This window comes from Papio anubis, chromosome 3 (assembly GCF_008728515.1).
Source record: "Papio anubis isolate 15944 chromosome 3, Panubis1.0, whole genome shotgun sequence".
Classification (NCBI taxonomy): Eukaryota; Metazoa; Chordata; class Mammalia; order Primates; family Cercopithecidae; genus Papio; species Papio anubis.
Window position 1 is genome coordinate 65,810,029 of NC_044978.1, and position 12,301 is coordinate 65,822,329.

Consider the following 12,301-nt stretch of genomic DNA (forward strand, 5'->3'; position numbering starts at 1 on the left):
AGAAGAGACTAGGCTGGGGGTGGTGGCTCACGCCTGTAATCCCAGCACTTTGGGAGGCCGAGGCAGGCGGATCACTTGAGGTCAGGAGTTCAAGACCAGCCTGGCCAACATGGTGAAACCCCATCTCTACTAAAAATACAAAAAGTAGTTGGGCATGGTGGCAGGTACCTGTAATCCCAGCTACTTGGGACACTGAGACAGGAGAATTGCTTGAATCTGGGAGGCGGAGGTTGCCATAAGCTGAGATTGCGCCACTGCACTCCAGCCTGGATGACAGAATGAGACTCTGTCCCAAAACAAACAAACAAAAAACACCACTACCAACAACAAAAAAACTAGTTTAATTATCTTAAGAATGTCTGTGATAAAAAAATTAACATCTGTACTCTTTTTCCAGCATGCTCCAAGTATAGACGATTATGAGGCAAAGTAATTTGTTACTACTAACCAAGAATCTTGGATTATAAATGAAAATTCTGTAGGGAAAAAACAATGTCACACATCTAGAAAGAAACTGTGAACAATATGCCTTACTTGATATGCATACACATATTCTCCTAAGGAAAAAAAATTGCCATGCATGCAAGGCCTGGCTACAAAAGGAAGGGATTTGCCTAAAGTTCTAACAGTGGAAGTGAAAAAAATCACTTTAGAAAATGTCTCGTGTCAGCAAAATGCATTTCTAATTAGCTGTACCTTTCAATTGGCTAAATAAAGAGAGCAACTAATTACTCTCACCGGGAGTTTCTTCATTCAATGTTTTTTAGTCATAACTAATAACCTCGAGAGCTTCATGATTCTCAACATTTCTTCATATTCGGGCAGTTAATCTGACTATTGGGTCTGATGGCTCTGTAAAAAGACACTGTCCTGAAAATTGTTATATTCCATAAACTACAGGTTAGTTCAAACATATAATAATGCCAGCTTCAAGAAGACAATCCATAAAGTCATCATTTTTATACCTCTAATTTCTATATTAATCTTTTTAAAAACAATGCCTTTATCATCATTATTAATACTTACTGGTGGCTGATGACATCTTTAAATGATTAATGCAGACTTACATTCCAAACATCCTAAAATTCATTGATTCAGCAAATTTGTATCAAATGTCTAACAGGTCAATGAACTACAGAGGATGTTTTAGTGATAAGTAAGACAGGGAGTTGGAAACCAAGAGCCTTACAATTTAGTCAGCATCTCATTTTATCTACTAACTCCCATAATCAAGCATAAATACTTAAATAAACTCATAGGCTAATCTTCCACAATACCTCTAGCAAAGTTTATCTCCTAAGGGGCGATCTTTGTTCTATTTTCTGCATATCTTAACCATATTAAGAAACCCAGCCCATTTAGTAAGACTTCTATTTCTATGTCAATGGTGAATATGTTGCCTGAAATTTGTACTTTTTCTTTCTAAATGCAGCAAAGTTCTAAATGTTCTTGTGGAGGAAGAAAGCCAACTACAGAAATTATTTACTTTTTTAAAATTTTAAATGTGACATCTTCAAGTCATACTTTCCACGATAAAACATTTCCACTTGCTGACGTGCTCCTCTCTAGCTGAAATGACACAATCATTTCAACCCATTGAATTTAAAACTGAAATGCCTCTTTCTTCTTTCAGAAAGAAAGAGCCACCCTATGATTAAAACTTCCCACAGTTGCTTTTAAAGTGCTTAACGTTTACAAAAAAAAATAAAGTTTTCCTCTATTTTTATCAGAAATTACCCTCCCTACACAAACACTGTGGCTGGCTCTGAGTGGCTTTGCGACAGTAGCCTTGCCCTCCCTCCATTCCCCGACTCTTTCCAGGAGTGCAAGTAGACAGTTAGCTCCCTTTGAGGATTTTCTATCTTGTTCCATGGCCTCCCTCCAAACACTGGTTCCTTTCCCCTTTCCAGCGGCAGCTTCCCTCACATTGCTGAACAGCACAAAATGTCCTCTCAATCTGGTACTAGTTGCTATAGGAAATTGAGGTTTTAGATGATATAGCAATTAAACCAAACAACCTACTTAAACCTTTTCAAGCAAGAATATCTATGAATTACTCCTGAGATCATTATGTTTCCCTCTGCACTGCCTTAATTAGGTCATTGTCATTATTAAATTATTTATTCACCAAACACTTTCTAAATGTCTCTATTATGCAAATCACTTTATTAGGCCCTGCAGCAGAGAACTTTATGAAATTGGTACCTGCCTGCCCTCTGGTAACTCAGTCTAGAGCAGGCCCATGCCAGCCTACATAGCTCTATCACAGGAAAATGCTACTGAAGTGCTAGAATAGAGTGGGGAAAAGGCAGAGGGAATGGGAATGTCAGGAAGAGAGTAGCGCTCGCAAGATTCTTGGGGGAGCTGTTGACCTTGGCAAGAAAAGATTTTATTGATGTTTTGAGATTCAGCTAAATGAAAGCATCAAAAAGCACAAAAATTACTGAAATAAAGTAAAGAGGGACCCCAATTCCAAACAATTAAAACACAAGTAGGTATTCTTTTTTGGAATAAGGATCTGCCTAACAAAATCTCAATGTTTATAGCTTGGGGGAAATCCCTGAGAAATAAAACAAAGATTCATAAGAATCAAGTTTTAAACCTTACTCATCTTAAGGCATCAACTGTCTCCAGGGACCTGGGTGAGACTGGAACTCCTCTTTAGCTTATTTCCATTCCAGTCTCAAGAATCTCCACTAATCCTGGCCACTCTCCCTCACACAAAACTCCTTTGGTCTGCATGGTTCAGGTTTAATGAAGCCACAATGATGCCTTCGCCATATTAGTATATGGCTTTTCCACATTCAATGTTCATTTAACAAACATTTGCTGAGTACCTATTACCTGCAAGACTCTTAGCTAAGGAAACAAAGATGAATAAAACATAGTTATTACCTTTAAGGAGCTCACAGCAGGAGATCATGCATATAAACAGCTACCTGAAACAAAATATGAGAAACACTGAAAGATTTGTAAGTATGGAGTTGCAGACAAACAAGAGAGGGGCAAGTAAATTGACAAAGGGAAGGAAAGGAACATTCTAGGAAGACTTCATAGCAAGGAGACCTTGAGGAGCATGCAGAAGTATGCTCACTCTTTGCCTACAGGATGGTAACCAACTATCTGGGAATGAAAGCAAGAATCAGAGTTTAAAGTAGAAGATTAAAAGGGTGAAGTATGCTCTGTTAAGGGGTCTGCACCTGTCCTATAGGCATTAGGAAGAACTTGAAGCTACTTAGAACTTTTTTCTTAATCCATCACCTCAATCATTTATTTTTTCTTTTTGTTACAAACAATCCAATTGTTATTTTTAATGTACAGTAAGTTACTGTTGACAGTAGTAACCCAGTTGTGTTATTAAATACTAGATCTTACTCATTCTAACTATATTTTTGTATGTATTAACCATCACCACTTCCCCCTTATCTATGACCCTTCCCAACCATTGATAACTATCATTCTACTCTCTATCTCCAAGAATTCAATTGTTTTAGGTTTTATCTCCCACAGATAAATGAAAATATGTGAAGTTTGTCTTTCTGTGCCTGGTGCATTTCACATACCATAATGACCTCTAGTTCCATCCATATTGCTGCACATGACAGGATCTCATTCTTTTTTATGGCTAAATAGTACTCCATTGTGTATATTCCGCATTTTCTTTATCTATTCATCTGCTGATGGACAATGAGGTTGCATCTAAATCTTGTTTACTGTGAATAGTGCTGCAATAAACATGGGAATGCAAATACCTCTTTGATATACTGATTTCCTTTCTTTGGGATTGTGGGATCATACGGTAGTTCTATTTTTAATTTTTCAAGGAAACTCCAAACTGTTCTCCATAGTGGTTGTACTAATTTACATTCCCATCAAGAGTGAAAGAGGGTTCTCTTTTCTCCACATCCTTGCCAACATTTGTGTTTGCCTGTCTTTTGCATTACTAACGACTGTTAAACAGAATATATATATATATATTTATGTTTGACATATATGATATATATGTTATATATGTAAAGAGCTACTGTTACACTAATGTTATAATTAATGTTCTGATAATATAATCGGCACTGTATTATGGGCCAAGCATGGTGGCTCATGCCTGTAATCCCAGCACTTTGGGAGGCCAAGGCAGGTAGATCGCTTGAGGCCAGGAGGTCAAGACCAACCTGGGCAACATGGCAAAACACCACCTCTACAAAAAAATTAGCCAGGTGTGGTGGCATGCACCTGTAGTCCCAGTTACTTGGGAGGCTGAGGTGGGAGGATCACCTGAGCCCAGGACAAGGGGGCTACACTGAGCCATGATCATACCATTGCACTCCAGCCTGGGTGACAGGACAAGACTCTGTCTCAATAAATTAAATAAATAAATAAATAATTACATATGTACGTAATGAGAGAAATAAAGCTAAAAGCAGGAAAATGAACGAGGAGACTAATAGTTCAGGTAAGAGGTGAAGAAGATTTGAGCTTAGTGAAAATTGGGATTGAGAGAAAGACACAGAGAACTACTTCAAATGTATAGTTGATAAGTTTTTGTTTCTGGTTTGGTTTGGGTCAGGATCTTGCTCTACTACTTAGGCTGGAGTTCAGTGGCACAATTATGGCTCACTGTAACCTCAACCTCATGGACTCAAGGGGTACTCCCACCTCAGCCTCCTAAGTATCTGGGACAACAGACACATGCCACCACACCCAGCTAATGTTTTTTTAATTTTTTTGGTAGAGACAGGATCTTATATGTTGCCCAGGCTGGTCTTGAACACCTGGCTTCAAGCAATCCTCCTGACTTGGCCTCCAAAAGCTGGGATTACAGGCTTGAGCCAAATGCCCAGCCTTAATTGATAAGTTTGGTTACCAGTTACATATGTGCAGCTGAGGGACTGAGAAAAATTTAGGAGGGCCTCTAGGTTTCTCGCTTGGAGAAGGGGCTGCAGAATTTCCATTAAGGTATATTGAGACTCAATTTATGTCCGAGCATGTCATTAATCTTAGAGAATGTCCTGCATGCAGATGAGAAGAATGCATATTCTGTGGTTGTTGGTTGGAGTACTCTGTAGATGTCTATTTGGCCCAATCAGCAAAGTTTACAATTTGAGTTCATAATTTCTTCTTTGGTTTTCCGCCTTGATAATCTGTCTACTGCTGTCAGTGGGGTGTTGACATCTCCTCTATTACTCTGTGGATGTCAAAGTCTTTTCTTAGGTCTAGGAGTAATTGCTTTACCAATGTACTTCTGCTAGGTAAAACATTAGGCTGTTTTATGTCTTCTTTATAAAGGCATTTAGCAGGATAAACTTTCCTCTTAATGTTACTTTTGCTGCATCCCAGAGGTTTTGGTATATTGTATATCTATTTTCATTTGTTTCAATAATTGTTCTGCACACAGAACCTCCTCTAAGATTGACCACATGCTTGGACATAAATCAAATCTCATAACAATTCTGCACCCCCTTCAGCAATAATTTGCTTTACCAATCGCTTTACCAATGTTGGACATGTATATATTTAGAATAGTTAACTCTTCTTGTATAATTGAACCCCTTATCATTATGTAATGCCCTACTGTGTCCTTTTTTTACTGTTGCAGGTTTTAAAAGTTTGCCATTTGCATGATATATCTTTCTCCATCCCTTTACTTTGAGCCTTTGGGCATCATTAAATATAAGATGAATCTCTTGAGGACAGTAGAAGGATGAGTCTTTTTTTTGTTGCTCAATTTGCCACTCTATGTCTTTTAAGTGGAGCATTTACACTGCTCAATAAATTCAAAAATATCAAATTTATACCAAGTAGCTTCTCAGGCCACAGTGGAATAAAAAATAGAAATCAATACTAAGAAGAACTCTCAAAACCACATAAATACATGGAAATTAAACAACTTGCCCCTAAATGACTTTTGTGTAAAAAACAAAATTAAGGCAGAAATCAAAAAACTTTTTGAAACAAATGAAAATAGAGACACAGCACACCAAAATCTCTGGGATGTGGAAAAATCTGTATTAAGAGGAAAGTTTATACTGCTAAATGCCTTCATAAAGCAGACATAAAACAACCTAACCATGAACCTAACAGAAGTAGAAGAACAAGAACAAACTAAATCTAAAGCTAGAAGAAGAAAAATATATAAACTCACAGCACAGTTAAAAGAAATTGAGATCCCCCAAAAAACATACAAAGGATCAATGAAAAATTGGTTCTTTAAAGTATTATCAAGGTTGATATACTGATAGCTAGAATAACCAAGAAAAAAAGAGAGATCTAAATAACACAATCAGAAATAACAAGGGGGACGTTACAAGTGATCCCACAGAAATACAAAAGATCCTTATAAACTACTATGAACACCTCTATGCCCACAAACTAGAAAATCTAGAGGAAATGGATAAGTTCCTGGAAAAACACAACCTCTCAAGATTGAACCAGGATGAAACAGAAATATTGAACATACCAATAACAAGTAATGAAAATGAATCAGTAATAAAAAGAAAAAAAACCTACCAACCACAAAAAAGCTCTGGACCAGATGCATTCACAGCCAAATTCTCCCAGATGTACAAAGAGCTGGTACCAATCCTACTGAAACTATTCCAAAAAATTAAGAAGAAAGGACCCTTCCCTAACTCATTCTACAAAACCAGTGTCATCCTGATACCAAATCTGGCAAGGGCATACAACAAAAAAAGAAAACTGCAGGCCAATATCCCTGATGAACATAGAAGCAAAAATGCTCAATAAAATACTAGCAAACTGAATCCAGCAGCATATCAAAAAGTTAGTTCACCATGATCAAGTGGGCTTTATTCCTGGGATGCAGTGATGGTTCAACAGACACAGATTGAGAAACGTGATTCATCACACAAAGAGAATTAAAAACAAAAACCAAATGATCATCTCGATAGATGAAGAAAAAGCTTTGCACAAAATCCAACAACCATTCATGATAAAAACCCTTAACAAAGTAGGGATTGAATGAACATACCTCAAAACAATAAGAGCCATCTGTGACAAATTCACCACTAACATCACAATGAATGGGTACATGCTGGAAGCATTCCCCTTGAGAACTGAAACAAGACGAGGATGTGCACTGTCACCACTACTCAATATAGTACTAGAAGTCTTAGCCAGAGCAATCAGATGACAGAAAGAACTAAAAGGCAGCCAAATAAGAGGAAGTCAAGTTATCCATATTCACTGACAATATGATTCTAGACCTAGAAAACCCTAAATATTCTGCCAAAAGACTTGTAGACCTGATACACAACTTCAACAAAGTCTCAGGATACAAAATAAACGTACAAAAATCAGCAGCATTCCTTTTTTTTTTTTTTTTTAGATGGATTCTTGCTCTGTCTCCAAGGCTGGAGTGCAGTGGTGCAATCCCGGCTCACTGCAGCCTCCTCCTCCCAAGCTCAATCAATTCTCCTGTCTCAACCTCCCAAGTAGCTGGGACTATAGGCACATGCCACCACACCCAGCTAATTTTTGTATTTTTAGTAAAGACAGGCTTTCACCATGTTGGCCAGGAAGGTCTTGATCTCCTGACCTCGTGTTCTGCCTGCCTCGGCCTCCCAAAGTGCTGGAATTTCAGGCGTGAGCCACTGCGCCTGGCCAATCAGCAGCATTTCTGTACACCAAACCTGAGAACCAAATCAAGAATGCAATTTCACTTACAATAGCCACAAAAAATAAAATACTTAAGGAAAAAATGAGATATGTAGATGACACAAACAAATGGAAAACTATTTTATGCTCATGGGTTGGAAGAACCAATATCATTAAAATGTCCATACTGCCCAAACCAATCTACAGATTAAATATTATTCCCATCAATTACCAATGTCACTTTTCACAGATTTAGAAAAAACTATTCTAAAATTCATATGGAACCAAAAAAGAGCCCAAATAGCCAAGGCAATCTTAAGTAAAAAGAAAAAAGCCAGTAACATCACATTACCCAATTTCAAACTATGCTATAAGGCTACAGTAATGAAAACAGCATGGTAATGGTACAAAAATAGACAGATAGACCAATAAAACAGAATGCAGAACCCAAAAATAAAGCCACATACCTACAATCAACTCCTCTTTAGCAAAGTCAACAGAAATTACAATGCGGAAAGGATATTCTATTCAATAAATTGTGCTGTAAAAACTGGCTAACCATATGCAGAAGAATGAAACTGGACTCTGATCTGTTACCATATACAAAAATTAAGTCAGGATGGATTAAAGACTTAAATCTAAGACCTTCAACTATAATAATCCTAGAAAAAAAGCTAGGAAATACTCTTTTAGACATTGTCCTTGGCAAAGAATTTATGATGAAGACTCCAAAAGCAAATGCAACAAAAGAAAAAAATAGACAAATAGGACTTAATTAAACTAAAGAGCTTCTGCACAGCAAAAGAAACCATCAACAGAGTAAAGAGACAACCTACAGAATGGGAGAATATATTTGCAAATTATGCATCTGACAAAGGTTTAATATCCAGGATCTATAAGAAACTTAAATCAACAAGAAAAAAGCAAATAACACCATTAAAAAGTAGACACTTCTCAAAAGAAGACATACAAGAGGCTAACAAATATATGAAAAAATGCTCATCATCATTAATCATCAGATAAATAAATGCAAATCAAACCCACCATGAACACCATCTCACACCAGTCAGAATGGCTATTATAAAAAAGTCAAAAAATCACAGATGTTGGTGAGGTTGCAGAGAGGGGATGCTTATACACTGTTGGTGGGAATGCAAATTAGTTCAGCCCTGGTGGAAAGCAGGTTGGAGTTTTCTCAAAGAATTAAAAATAGAATTACCATTTGACCCAGCAATCCCATTTCTGTGTATATACTCAAAGGAAAATAAATTGTTCTATCAAAAAGACACATGCAGTTGTATGTTCCTTACACAACTATTCAAAATAGCAAAGACAAGGAATCAACCTCGGTTCCCATCAATAGTGAACTGGATAAAGAAAATATGGTACCTATACACCATGGAATACTACACAACCACAAAGAAGAACAGAATCATGTTTTTTGCAGAAACTTGGATGCAGCTGGAGGCCATTATCATAAATGAATTAATGCAGAAACAGCAAATGAAATACCCCATGTTTTCACTTATAAGTGGGAGCTAACCTTTGGGTACATCCACACACAAAGATGGGAACAATAGACACTGAGGACTCCATAATGGAAGAGTGGTGGAAACAGGGGTTGAAAAAGTACCTATCAGGTTTTATGTTCACTATTTGGGTGAGAGGATCATTAGAAGCCCAAACCTAAGCATCACACAATATACCCATGTAATAAATCTGCACATGTACCCCCTGAATCTAAAATAAAAATATATATATATTTTAAAAAGGAAATCTCCCTCCTTATAAAAAAGTTACACTGAGCATAATAAAGGTAGAGCTGTTTGAGGCAGAAGAAAATAAGGTGATTGAAGCTTATTAAGTAAATGTTATCCATTAGCAATTCAAATTGATTCATCCAGAAGTTAGTTGAGAAAATTTATGAACATCCTGCTCCCCACACAAAGATACATTGGAAAAGTAGAGAAAAGAATTCAAGATTATTTTATCTTAGACTAAAATAAACATTCAATAGAAAGATAACTGGAAAATCTCAAAACAGTTGGAGATTAAACAACACATTTCTAAATAACACAGAGAGCAAAAAGAAATCTCAAGAAAATTTTAAAAATATTTTGAACTAAATAAAAATGAAAACACAACAAAATTTGTGGGATACAGTGAAAGCAGTTCTTAGAGAAAATTTATAGCACTGAATGCATGTATTAGAAAAAAGAAAGATCTAAAATTGATCATCTAAACTTCTACCTTAGGAAACAGGGGGGTTGGGGGCAGGGAAGAGCATATTAAATCACAAGTAAGCACAAAAAAACGAAACAAGAAATTAAAGCATAAATCAATGAAACTTACAAAAGGAAATAGAGAAATAAATGAAACCAAGAGCTAGTTATTTGAAAACAGCAATAAATTAATGAGCCTCTAGACAGGCTAAGAAAAACAGAGAGAAGACACAAGTTACTAACATGAGAAACAAAAGAGGGGACATCATTACAGATCTCATGAACATTAAAAAGAAAATAAAGGAATATTTTAAACAACTCTTTGCTCACAAATTTTGTAACCTAGATGAAATGAACCAATTCCTTAAAAAACACAATCTACCACAGGTCACACAAGGAGAAATACATAATTTGAACAGCACTACGTTAAAGAAACTGAATCAGTAATTAATAGCCTTCAAAACAGAAATCACTTGGGCATGATAGATTCACTGGTAAATTCTACCAAACATTTAAGGAAGAAATTATATCAATTTTCTACAACGTCTTTCAGAAAATAGAAGCAGAGCAAGAACTTCCTAACTCATTCTATGGAGACACAATTACCCTAATACAATAATGTGTACAGTGTGTCAATGTAAATTCATTAATTAACAAATGTACCACTCTGGTGCAGGATTTTGATAGTGGGGAAGGCTGTATAAATGTGAGGGGAGGGAGATATGGGAAATCTCTATACCTCTGTCCAATTTTGCTGTGAATCTAAAACTGCTCTGAAAAATGAAGACTATTTTTAAAAACAAGATACTTAAAAAGTAAATATTCAAGCATTACCTTTTTAAATGTAATTTTATTTTTTTATTTACTTTTATTTTTCTATAAGTTATTGAAGTACAGGTGATATTTGGTTACATGAGTAAGTTCTTTAGTAGTGATTTGTGAGATTTTGGTGCACCCATCACCCAAGCTGTATACACTGCACCATATTTGTAGTCTTTTATCCCTCGTCCTCATCCCACTCTTCCACCCAAGTACCCTAAGTCCATTGTATCATTCTTATGCCTTTGCATTCTTATAGCTTAGCTCCCACATGTCAGTGAGAACATACGATGTTTGGTTTTCCATTCCTGAGTTACTTCACTTAGAATAATTGTCTCCAATCTCAACCAGGTCACGGAAAATGCTGTTAATTCATTCCTTTGTATGGTTGCGTAGTATTCCATCGTATATATACACCGCAGTTTCTTTATCCACTCATTGATTGATGGGCATTCAGGTTAGTTCCACGTTTTTGCAATTGTGAATTGTGCCTCTCTAAACATGCATGTGCAAGTATCTTTTTCACATAATGACTTCTTTTCTTATGTATAGATACCCAGTAGTGGGATTGCTGGATCAAATGCTGATTTAATGCAACTATCAAATGGTAGTTCTACTTTTAGTTTTTTAAGGAATCTTCACACTCTTTTCCATAGTGGCTGTACTAGTGTACAGTACACTGCTGGCTGTACCAGCAATGTAGAAGTGTTCCCTGATTACCAAATCCATGCCAACATCTACTGTTTTTTGATTTTTTGATAATGGCCATTCTTGCAGGAGTAACATGGTATCTCATTGTGGTTTTCATTTGCATTTCCCTGTTCATTAGTGATGTTGAGTAGTTTTTCATATGTTTGTTGACTATTTGTATATCTTCTTTTGAGAACTGTCTATTCATGTCCTTAGCCCACTTTTTGATAGGGTTGTTTGTTTTTTCTTACTGATTTGTTTGAATTATTTGTAGATTCTGAATATAGTCCCTTGTCAGATGTATAGATTGTGAAGATTTTCTCCCACCCTGCGGGTTGTCTGTTTACTCCACTGACTGTTCCTTCAGCCGTGCAAAAGCACTTTAGTTTAATTAGGACCCAGATATTTATCTTTGTTTTTATTGCATTTGCTTTTGGGTTCCTGGTCACGAAATCCTTGCCTAAGCCAATGTCTAGGAGAGTTTTTCCAATGTTATCTTCTAGAACTTTTATAGTTTCAGGTCTTAGGTTTAAGTCTTTAATCCATCTTGAGTTGATTTTCGTATAAGAGATGAGGATTCAGTTTCATTCTTCTACACGTGGCTTGCCAATTATCCCCGCACCATTTGTTGAAAAGGGTGTCCTTTCCCCACTTTATGTTTTCATTTGCTTTGTCGAAAATCAGCTGGCTGTAGGTATTTGGGCTTATTTCTGGGTTCTCTGTTCTGTTCCGTTGGTCTGTGTGCTATTTTTATACCAGTACCATACGGTTTTGGTGACTATGGCTTTATAGTACAGTTTGAAATCAGGTAGTGTGATACTGCCAGATTTGCTCTTTTTGTTTAGTCTTGCTTTGGCTATACGGGCTCTTTTTTGGTTCCATATGAATCTCAGAATTGTTTTTTCTAATTTTGTGAAGAATGGTGGTGGTCTTTTGATGGAGATTGCATTGAATTTGTA

The 12,301-nt window shown here is 36.5% G+C and overlaps 1 long non-coding RNA gene across 1 annotated transcript in view; it reads right to left on the reverse strand.

Annotated features, from left to right (window-relative positions):
* Window positions 1–269: 269 nt before the first annotated feature.
* LOC108580418 overlaps window positions 270–12,301 on the reverse strand; it is a 187,566-nt gene continuing 175,534 nt past the window's right edge. The window contains exon 3 of the long non-coding RNA XR_004182691.1: window positions 270–2,939. This is a non-coding gene — a long non-coding RNA (uncharacterized LOC108580418). The remainder of the gene's footprint in view (window positions 2,940–12,301) is intronic.